The sequence below is a fragment of the Myotis daubentonii genome, chromosome X (genome assembly GCF_963259705.1).
Source record: "Myotis daubentonii chromosome X, mMyoDau2.1, whole genome shotgun sequence".
Classification (NCBI taxonomy): domain Eukaryota; kingdom Metazoa; phylum Chordata; class Mammalia; order Chiroptera; family Vespertilionidae; genus Myotis; species Myotis daubentonii.
Window position 1 is genome coordinate 31,052,367 of NC_081861.1, and position 11,446 is coordinate 31,063,812.

The window sequence follows — 11,446 nt, forward strand, 5'->3', positions numbered from 1 at the left end:
ACAAAATTAATCAGTCCTTTTCAAAAATACAAAGCCACCTCAAAATGTCACCCTAAGTAACTAGTCCTCTTTTGAGCACTTCTCATTTCTACTAGATCAAAAGTAAGAGTTGGATATATAGTCTTGGGCTTCAGTAGGACCATGTCGATATTTTGTGTGTCTTTCACACTCCAAAGTTGAGTCATTGTAATTTGAGGCTTGAGTCCCCTCTGTGATGCTTCTGTATCTTCTCTGCCCTGGACCATGACAGTGGCCCTCAGCTATCTCCATTTCAACATACTGTACTCATGATATGGAATTTTTTTTTATCAAAAGAGGATTCCTCTTCACCAAACTTTGGCCTTTTTAAAAAGTCTCCTGGACCTCTTACACAAATATTTGGAGAGGTCATTATCAGGCTACTTTTTCTATTCTCTCACCACAGACTATGGGCTCAACTCATTTTATATATATCGCTCATTCAAAGGTATACACACACACATATATACACACACACACATATACTATTAACTCACATAGTTTCAAACTGTCAATGTTGGCTCGACCTGCTACCAGTCTATAGGTTCCTTAAGGCAAGAAAGAACATCTTATACTTTTTTTTAAATCCTTACCCGAGGACATGCTTATTGATTTTTAGAAAGAGGGGAAAAGAGAAAGGAGAGAGAAAGAGAGAGAGAGAGAGAGAGAGAGAGAGAGAGAGATCAATGTGAGAGAGAACATCGACTGGCTGCTTTCTATACATGCCCTACCTGGGATCAAACACACAACCTACATGTACCCTGACTGGGAATAGAACCCATAACCTTTCAGGATATGAGGCAATGCTCTAACCATTTAGCAACACCAGCCAGGGCACAATATTTTATACTTCCTTTAATCATCTTCCCCATAATGTCTAGCAACATACAAGGCACACAATAGGTACTCAATAAATACTTGCTAAACCACTGGAAAAAAACAGAAATCCTCTCTATATCATACGGCAACCAAGAATCCTATATAAAAAGCATTGGGGTGCCCTAGCTGGTTTGGCGCAGTGGATAGAGCATCAGCCTGCGGACCAAAGGGTCCCAGGTTCAGTTCTGGTTAAGGGCACATACCTTGATTGCAGGCTCATATCCAGGCCGGGCCCTGGTCAGGGCACATGCAGGAGGCAACCAATCGATGTGTTTCTCTCACATCGATGTTTCTGTCTTTCCCTCTCTCTTCCACGCTCCCTAAAAATCAATGGAAAAATATTTTCAGGTGAGGATTTAAAAAAAAACACACATTATATGCAAATGTTCAACTGTGCAGGGTCGGGCACCGCTAACCCCTGCATTGTCCAAGGGTCAATTGTAATTTGTTAACGCATCTGTTTTAAACAGAGCTGCTATCACTTTCCCTTTACTGGCAGAACTGATTGTTGGCATCAAAGTCCACTCTGGCAGCAGAGAGGGATGCTATTTTACAGCCCACCACCTGCTCAGAAGTTTGGTTTGGTGATACCTGAGCTATTTGAGATGTTATTCTCTCCCATCCAATTGCTGATGAATATCCTTTTCAGAGCTATACCAAGCCCAGGCTCTATATACCAGTTTTGTAGAACTTCCAGATGTCAGAGACAGCTGGAAAGCCCAACCAGTCATAATGAAACACAGCAGCCCTTTTCAGAAAGCAATGGTTTTTTAAAATGTCACCCCAGTAAACTAGTCTTGGGTCATGATTTTAGGATGGCCCAAAATGTCCCATGAAGTTTCAACTGGATATACACTCTTCAGTTCCTGCCCTGAAATGTTGAACAGTGTTACAGCACAGCTGTTTAAGAAGTTGCCACTTCCACCTCAAAGATGGATGCAATAATGCAGTGATGAGCCAATTTATTTCTTCCCACCATGCTGTAAATGCTAAATATGCACTAATACAACAGGAATATGGAGAAAGAGCAAGGAGAATCAAGATATAAAGGGAGTGTGCTCAGGCGTTATTGACAGCTTTCATTCTACTACCAAGTTTACCATAGTGTATTATAAAAGGTATTGTCATAGGACACAATTGAATAAGAAAAACTAGATTACAACATAATAATAGATGCCATTTATTGGGCACCTGCTATGGACCTGGTACTATATACATATCATCTCATATAATCCTCATAGCCCTACGAGATTGGGATTATCGTCTCCATTTTATAGATAAGCAAACCGAGGCTCAAGAAAGTTAAGTGACTTGCTTCCTGACACCCAGCTAGGAAGTAGAAGAGAAAGGACTCTAACCTGAGGCTGTATGTCTCCAAAGCTCCACCAGTGGTCGGCAAACAGCGGCTCGCGAGACACATGCTGCTCTTTGGCCCCTTGAGTGTCGCTCTTCCATAAAATACCAACTTCTGCGCATGGGCCACGAAATTTCAATCGCACTGTACGTGCGCACCTGCACGTGGTATTTTGTAGAAGAGCCACACTCAAGGGGCCAAAGAGCCACATGTGGCTCGCCAGCCACGGTTTGCCGACCACGGCCCCAGGCAATTCTGATGCATGCTAAAGTTTGAGCCACCGTAAGATTCTAACCTGCGTATGGTACGACCAAGTTAAACCAAGGAAAACCTCATCACTGTAAAATACCTCATGGATCCAGGTAAAGAGTGAATTGGCTCCTCTCAGGCATTAGGGTAACATACAGTGCACTTCTCTAAAGAACTTGGAAAAATAAAAAAACTGCTTGTTCTCCTATCCCTGGACACCAGCATTATAACAAAACTTAACTGTACCCTTAAATGGCACTAACACTAAGATTTCTAGGCATACCTTAGCAATGAGGTAACCAAATTTTGTTTCTTAGCAGACAGTAGATAAAGAAGCCTGAAACACAAAGCTTTGCCTGCCCCATCAGTATTCTCAATTCTTCACAGACAGTTAGCTTAATTAAGGTCTTCTTAAAATCCAAATAAAGATGTATCCTGCCTCACATATTCTCGCTAACAAATCTGAAAATTACCACGTTTTACAAATAATAAATCATCTCTTTTCAATTTCATCACCATTCATTGAACAGGGAAAATATGACCTTGACATGCAGCCTGCAGTCACTTTTTAAACAACTATTTACTTTTAAATGTTTTATGGGGAAAGGGTGGCTTCTGCTTAAAAACAAAAAAACAAAAAAGCAACAACAACAGGGAAACAGAACAGCACATATGAATTATGGGAATAGAAACAGTTAAATCTTATTCTTGACCAGAATTCAACTTTAGTTCACATAAGAAAGTTCTCATCATAAAAGACTGCTTTTAAGTTATGAACAGTAAGAAAGGGTAGATTTGGAAAGAGAACAGTTTCTACATTATTTTAAGGATGAGCATTCAAAAACTGGCATTAACAAAGCCTAGTTTGCATGTCAGGCTATGTAAAACACTGTACCAGCATCCTAGTGGCCGTAAGGTACATTACCTCTTATTACCTCCCTCTTTAGCCTTAAAGCCAAATGTTCTGGCAAGCATAGACTCATGCCTAACTAGAACTCTAGCAGAGTGAAATTTCCTTTCTTTTTAAAAACTCAAAGGTCTAGAGCTTTCCTTACTCCCTGTGTAATCATTCAGTGGTTTCTCCCATCTATTTTATCCTATCAACAATGTCCACTTTTCCCAGCTTTCTCTCTGTTCCACTCTAGGGTTCACTTTCCCACCCAACTCAACCATGAACTCCTCTTCTCTCAATTCCAGATGCTGACTGATGTTGGAAAACAACTCCCTATCCCCTGTGACCCTTCTATTCCATTTCAAACTTAACTCAGCCTAGAATCAATGAACCACTCCAGATGTTCAACTCCTGATTAGCACCTCTCCTCCATGCCCCACCCTACCCTCCAATTCTGGCCCAAGGCTCTCAGGTCACTGCTCTTTATCCTATTTCACTCTGGAATTTCCATCATTCACCTCCCTGTATCTAGAATTCCTCCCACTTGCAGATTGGAAAAACTGGTGTATTCCCACTTTCTCCTTCTTTCAAGGCCAGTCTATTTAGGACAATGAATTCCTTCCCCCATTCAGTATCCTTATTTAGTATAGATTTTCTAATTAATGCTAAAACTTGTAAGCCATGGATCTCAGCTAACCTCTGCTTCCTGGGCTCTCCCAAGGTAGCAGCTACCAAAGGCAAGTTCTTACCTTCTTCGACAACAGCTCCAGATAACACCTGAGTACAGGTCTTCTTTCTCTCACACTCTGCACTTTAAAACCATATACTATCTGTAGATTCTCTCCTTATGGGTAAATATTTTTATATTTCTTCCTACATGCTGGTTTCTCCTCAACCCTATTTTTACCCAAGATCACTCTTCTCCCTTGCCTCAACCTTAGTGATTCTAGCATGGAAGTGTAAATAGCCTTAAAATTTCTTCCAACTTTACTTTGGAAAACATTATCCTGGAGATTTCAAGGTTCCACTTTTCCCTTAGTTGGTCCTAACATAGGACCAGTGATGATCACCTTTCTTCCCCCTTCACTGCCCAACCAACTCTCTTCCAGACGCTGTTTTTACCTCCCTTCTTTCTAGTGTTCAAGTCCTTTTCGCCCATAATTCTGTTCCCCTGAAAGAAGTACCTCTCTAAAATCCGTTATCCAGATTTGTCATATGAGACCCTCTGCCACCTGTACGAATTTTTTTTCCTATGTAGTGAACTGCAGCATGATTAAAGCAAAGAGGTCCTGGGAAGAACCTCCTTTGCTTCCCAAGGAAGTCTATGCCACTGAGAAAAAAAGGGATCCTCCCTCCACTCACCTGGTAAATCACGTCAGATCTAGAAGTACCCTTGGTATTGCCACCATTCCTCTGGAACTCCCCTCCACTCTACTCAATCCAGATTCCAACAGAAGAGTCTGCCATGGACTTAGCTTTCCTCTGCCCTACCCCAACAATTTGCTGTGTTCTCTGTTGGCCTATTCCAGTGGTCGGCAAACTCATTAGTCAACAGAGCCAAATATCAACAGTACAACGATTGAAATTTCTTTTGAGAGCCAAGTTTTTTAAACTTAAACTATATAGGTAGGTACATTGTTATTAACTTAATTAGGGTACTCCTAAGGCTTAGGAAGAGCCACACTCAAGGGGCCAAAGAGCCGCATGTGGCTCACGAGCTGCAGTTTGCCGACCATGGGCCTATTCTAAAGAACAAGTCCTACTTAACCCAGGCATCTGAGTCCCCTCCTCTTCCTCTATCAGTGACTTATCAGAGCCAAAATGGAAAGAAACATACCTACCTTTGCTGCAAAGCTAGTAACAGGGTCAGCCCTCTTAAAAGTTCATTTGAGCTGTGCCTCACAGCCTGTGTCTCCCACCCCCAACATCTACCCCAAGGGAAGCTGCCTCAGGTGTCGTATCAAAAGATGAGTCTGCTTATGAATATCCACATGGTTTAGTCAAGACAGCTATATCCCTCCTAAACTCTATCAACCTTCAGATTCTCTGAATTTGAGTCACAAAGCTCCCTGCTCCTCCTAGTTCCCCCAGTTTTCCTACTAACTTTGCTTCTTAATCAAAATTTTATAGGTTCCTCTTCCTATCTGTTACTCCTATTTGGAGCCTCTGGGTGATTCTCGAGATTGGGTTACCCCATTAACTCCCCAGTGGAATCCTCCAAATTTCTTTCCTACATACTGTACTCTTTGGTACCACATGGTGACATCACCATCCAATTTGAGTACTCTGGTACTAAACTAAACTCTGCTCCACTGTGCTGCCTACTATCTCCCCCCAAAATAAACCTCCCCCTATCCTAACATTCAAGGATAGGACAGGCAAACAGAGAACTAGATGACCTTTAAAGTCCCTACAACCTTGAAACTTTATCAACCTAATCCCCTCCCAACCCTAAATGAATCCATTCCCCTTCATTCCCCCCAAAAAACATTCCAACAGTGTGACTTTGAGAAAATCTTCTAAGCCCAATGAATCATGGGGCTTCCAGAGTAACACTAACCTACAACTGCACCCCCAGAAGTCTCAGCAAAGAATTTTGCAATAGTAGTCCACCTCTGTGCCACAGGGATGACCTCCAAACTGTCTTGAGAGTATTCAGCTGTCGCACAAATTCCAGGACCCCTTTCCCATACTTGCCTAAAGAGGTCCTAAACCCTGAGCTAGATGCATCCTAGCCAAAAGACACCTTTCCTTACCTACCGACTACTCTGGCAGACACCAAGAATGAATGAGTATCATCACATCAACAGCTCCTACAGTCAACGTTTACAATTTCAAAACAATAAAACAAAAAACATAGTGCTTCCACTGGGGGAGAGGGGAGGTGTGGGCGGAATAGAAGGGCACCCCACTGGCCTGAGCTATTGGCCTCACGGGTTTGCAGTGTGCTTCCCTCCCGCCTTTCCCCTCAACCACATCTTTCCCTACAGCAGTCTCCCGCACCTCCATAACTCGAAATCCCCAGCCGAGGTACAGCCAGCTCCTCCCAGCCTTGCCCCGGACGTCCCTCTGGCCCAGCCTTCCTCTCGGCGGGACCCTGGCGAGGAAGGCCCCCTCCACCGTCCAGTTCACCTCGCGATCCCTTCCCGGGCTAATGGGCACCCCTTCAGGGCTCTGTCCCGAAGAAGAACCTCGAGGACTCAAGCCCACGAGGCCCGTCGCGGGACCAACCCCCCCTTCCTTCTCCCAGCACCTCGTTCTCCACGCACCGGCCCCCGGGGCTCTTCGTCGTCTTCGTCCCGGTTCGTACCGCCCCCCGTCGGGGCTCCACCCCTCTGCCTGCTCCCGCCCCCAGGACTACCCCCTCCCCACCGTGCGCCGCCTGCGCCCTCTGCCCCGGCACGGGACTCCCTTTGGCCTCCGTTCCCCGCCCAGGAGCAGCGGCGGCAGCGGCGGCGGCGGCGGCAGCGGCTGTGGCGGCCCCAGCAGGAGGAGCAGCAGTGGCGGCGGCGGCAGCACCGCCCCGGCCCCGCCCCGCCGCCCGCCGGAGCCCCACGCCCCGCCCGCCCCGCCGCCGGACTGCTCCCCCCTAGAAGCCCACCGCTAAGCCCCCCCACGCCCCAGCCGCGATCCGCTCGAATCCAGCTCTGCTGGGCCTGCTGTCCATTCCTCACGCCCCTAAGGACCAGGGTGGGGGAACCCTGGGGTTCGCGGCCATCCCTCGCCCTCCTTCTCCAAGGGCTGGGGGATTGCCCCTGATCCCGAAACCCGGCCCCGTAACTGGAGCCTCCCTCCTTCCAGCCCTCGGCTCTGCTCTCAAACCACTTGCCTCCAGGCCTGGCGCGAAGCGGGTGGAGAGCTTCCACGCCGGATTTCCCCCCTGGCTTGCCGGGGCTAATGGGAATTGCCCCCATCTCATCCCCCCCCCTTCAATTTAAGACCCCTCCCCGCCGCGCCCGGCCTGGCGGCCCCTGCCCGTGGAGCGAGGGCAGCGGAGCCAGGGCGCTCCGAAGTCATCCCCCGCCTTTTTTTCCAGGGACTCGGATAATTGCCCCTGCCCCCATCACAGCACTCCCACTCCCGAACCCAGGCCCCGCCGCCACCTAAGGGTACCCCTTACCCTATGATTCCTGCACCCTAACACCGGAGAGAACGCAGCCCTGAAGAGCACCCGTCGCACCTCCCCTCTGAGGTTGGAGGGTATTTTCTCCCGGTCTCTTAAAGACTTCATCACGGACAGTAACCCCCCCGCCCCCCCAAAACACACACACACACACACACACACACACACACACACACACACACACACACACAAAACACAAGACCTTTCTCGCCCTGCCCTGCTGGCCATCCTCCCTTCCGATCCTCGGATTCCTGGATCTGGGGGTTGGGGCCAGGTAGTTAACAAAACGGTAGCCTCCACCTCCTTTTCTGAGGAGTGGGGTAATGCCAATGGTTTCCCCCCTAGGATCAACCAGACCCCCCGTTTCCATGGAGACCCCCGCCCAGCCGGTAAGAAGACTCTTTCAAATCCTAGCGAACAAGTCTCACCTGGCTGAGGGAGAGGGGTGAGGTGGGGGTAGGGTAGGGCAGGAATGGGGTACGAAGTGGAGAGGAGCAGTCCCGAAGGGAGGGGCGAGACCAGAGCAAGCTCCAGGGAGCACTACGTCCGGGGACACGAAGAGGACGGCGCCCCCGGGGGGCAGCTGAACAGCCGCGGGGCGAAGAAGGGACAGGGTTGAGAAAAGGCTTAAGATGGAAAGAAGCAGGGGGTGGGGGATACGAGAAAGCCGGGGAGCCAAAAGGGGTGGAGGGGTTGGGGGAGAGAAAAAAAGACGCACCTGTTCTCCGGTCGGCTCCGCGGGGAGGCTCAGGCCGCCACCCGGGCTCTCTCTTACCCCTTTAGTACCGCCACCCGCCGCCTACTGCCCGGATCTGATGCCCCCCTCCGCCCCTTATCGCCACCGACCTCCTTCTCGTCTCTCTCCGCGGCGGCGGCGGCGGTCGGACTCTAGGAACTGAGAGGAAGAAGGGAGGGCTCAGCAAAGCGGAGGAGAGACAGAGCCACACACTGGCAGCAACCGCGGCGAGCGAAAGAGTGAGGGGGAGAGCGGTGTGTGTGTGTCTTGTGTGTGCGAGCGAAGCCTGGTGGAGTGGGTGCCGGTCGCAGGGCTCGACGGGAAGTGGAGTCCGGCGGGGTCCGCGGGCGGCGCCAGCTCGGGTTCTACGGGACTACAACTCCCAGAATACCGCCTGATCGGTGGGGGGGGGGGTGGAATCGGGAGGAGGAGGCGAAGGGAGGGAGTAAGCGAGAGAGGGAGGGACGAAAGCTGGGAGCAGGCGGCGGCGAAGGGGGCAGAGCCAAGAGCCCCGGTGACACTGGGAGGGGAGGGGAGGAGGAGGGGATCACTGCGAGGACCGAGCGGATTCCGGAGAGGGAGGCGGCGGTGGCTGAAACAAGCCGGGCAAAGAGCTAGCCTCCCGGGAAAGGCGGAGGAGCTCAATCCGAGGGGCTGCAAGAGCCGCACGCCCCCACCCTCGACGCCCCTCGAAGGGAGAGGTTGAGGAAAGGAAAAGATCAGTGCACCAAGGCCTAGGGGTTCTCCCTCTTTCTTTCAACGCTCTCCACCTAATGCCCGACCTGACTTTCTCAGGCCACTGGTGCCTGATACAGTGTGCAAATCCAGAGACCCCAGATCTTCCCTGCTGGGCATCACAGAGCAGATGCATTGAATCCTCTTCTCCCAAGGGCCTTAGGGAGGCTCCCCTTGCTGGCAGGGCGTGACTCCCCCCCCTTCTTCCCGCCACTGCCCCCCCCTTCGTCCTCACCCCCATCTCCCTCCCCATCTCCCTCCCCTGAAACCTAGGCTCGCGTCTCCCTCCCCGCCAAGAAACGGAGTCCCTAGGAGCCACTACCTACCCAGTTCCCTTATGATGGGCCCCTACCCACCAGTATCCCCTTTTTATCGTTGCCCCCCTCACCGAGGTAGTAGTGGGGGCGACCCGAGTTGGACTGGTGTCTATTTTCCCTCTGAGACTAGACGTCCTTGGCACACCGACCCTGTGAAGAGATAGAGAAGCACATTAATACTCCGGTTTCCCCCCACCCAAGTTCGAATTCCCATGGAAATAGCTCATAAGGAAAGGGGTTAGTAGTGGAAGTAAGCTGGGGGTGAACCCCAATCCTCAAACCTCACCCGGGGCATGGAAATCCAGGGGTTCGTCCCTTTCCTTAAAAGTCATCAAATCACTTGGTGAGGGGATAGTGGGTAGTATGTGATCTAAACCTTAATGTCCACGCGACTCGAAGCGACGCTATATGTAGGAATAAGATACGAACTAGGCTGCCTTGGCGGGAGGGAAGGTACACCCCCCCTCCGCCGCCGTCCACCACCAAACACATACCCCTGAGAGGGTCAGATGGCCAAGGGAAGGGGGGGAGGTAGTGGGAATGCTGGAGAATCAGAGGGTTGGGGCGGGGAGGGTACGCGGCCCCCTGAGAGCAGAATCCAGATGCTAAGAAGTGGGTGGGAGGTTTGGCATAATTGCAGACGGTGTCTTTTCCTCGATTTTCCCTGAATTGCCGCTGAACACCGTCTAACACTCGTAGTTGCTTACCAGTCGGTCCCCTAGCCCCATTTGTGCGCATGAGGAGGCGGGAGCCTGAGAAGCCCAGGCACAAACTCCGCGGAAGCTGGCCTTCCCCGCCGCTGCGCTGCCGCGGGCCTCCCTCCCTCCGCTGGCGGCCCCGCGGATCTACCTTCGCCCCCGGCAGAGGCCAGACCCCGCTCACAACTCCACGCCCCTACTCCACCCCCGGCTCCCCCTCCCCTCGCCCTCTCCCCATGGGTCCGGCCCAGCCCCTAGCGCCGCCCCGCCCTACGGCTCGGTCCCTAGCCCAGCAAGTGCCCCGAACTCGCCCCCCGCCCCCACGCCCAGGCCGGTCCGGCCGGGCCTGGTTTCCCCCTCCCGCGGCGCCCCGCCCCCGAATCCACGTCCTACTTCGCCACCCAACTCGGCCCGGTCCGGATTCGGCCCGCGCCCAGGCCACCGGAGTCCCCGGTTCGGTCCGGTGTACGGCCACCCACCCCGCCCTTGCCTGGGTGCTGGCCTGGCCCGCTGCCTGCAACCGCCGATCTGGCCCAGGCGGGCGGTCCGGGTCCAGGTCCCGGTGCTGGCCTCGGTCCGGGCGGCGTTGCCGCGTCTCGCCACGAGGGCTCGGTCCACGCAAGATCCGAACCCGCGCAGGGTGGGGGCCGCGGAAAGCAAGTTTCTTTATCTTCCCTCCGCCCCCGCCTCAGGGCCGCACCGTCCCCCCACCCCCCACCGCGCCCCCTTCACCTGGACAGAGCCCCCGACCGCTGTCGCAACTTTGCTCTTCTCCACGCCGCCGGGGAAGCGGGCGACGCGGGAGGAGGAGGGAGGTGGCGAGGGTGCTGGGATCAGGCCGCTGGGCTCAGGGAGGACACGTGGGGGAGGAGGGGAAGGAGGAGGAGGAAGGGGGGGCGGGCCTGCAGTTCTCGGGGCTCCCCCTGCCAGCCCGGGGGAAGCCGGAACCTCGCCGGGCAGCCGCAGACCCCGCACTGGCCACGGGGGAAGAACAGAGCCACCTTCCCCTGCCAGCCCGCGGCTCCAGGAAGGGGGGGGGCGAGCAATGCCGCTCGAGGTCGGAGATCGAGCTTTTTTTGCTCGTGCTTTATGTGTGATTCTCTCTCCCCTTAGACTCAGTGTAGAGGCGGGGGGGGGGGGGAGCGTAGGGTCTTGCACGCGTGGGGGGGCGCCCTCGCCGGACGCCCCGCCCCTCTCCCGGCCCCCCACTTCCCTAACCCGGGCGACCTCGGTGCAAGGCTCCAGCGCTCGGGCACCGAGGCAGCTCGCGGGAGCAGCCCCAGCCCCAGCGCCGAAGTGGGACAGGTGCTGGGGAAGGGAAAATGCCGGGGCTTGCTGCCTCGCCTCGCGTCTCCCGGGCGGCCCACCCTTCGTGGCAACCTCCACGGCTGCAAACCCCCTGGGTCGCCCTCCAAAGGCAGCTCCCGGCCTGGGCGTGGTGGCAT

The 11,446-nt window shown here is 52.9% G+C and overlaps 1 protein-coding gene across 7 annotated transcripts in view; it reads right to left on the bottom strand.

Moving 5' to 3' along the window:
* Positions 1-10,861, bottom strand: part of BCORL1 (BCL6 corepressor like 1) — a 67,866-nt gene extending 57,005 nt beyond the window's left edge. For 2 of the 7 annotated variants that reach the window (XM_059679461.1, XM_059679454.1), the window contains exons 1-2: positions 10,734-10,861; positions 9,375-9,453 (exon numbers count right to left, since the gene is read on the bottom strand). The gene's annotated coding sequence lies outside the window, so the exon portion shown is untranslated. Of the gene's footprint in view, positions 1-1,100; positions 1,218-8,233; positions 8,533-9,374; positions 9,454-10,010; positions 10,142-10,733 lie in introns of those variants that run through there. The other 5 variants (XM_059679456.1, XM_059679457.1, XM_059679458.1 and 2 more) reach the window with 5 other exon arrangements.
* Between the last annotated feature and the right edge of the window lie 585 nt (positions 10,862-11,446).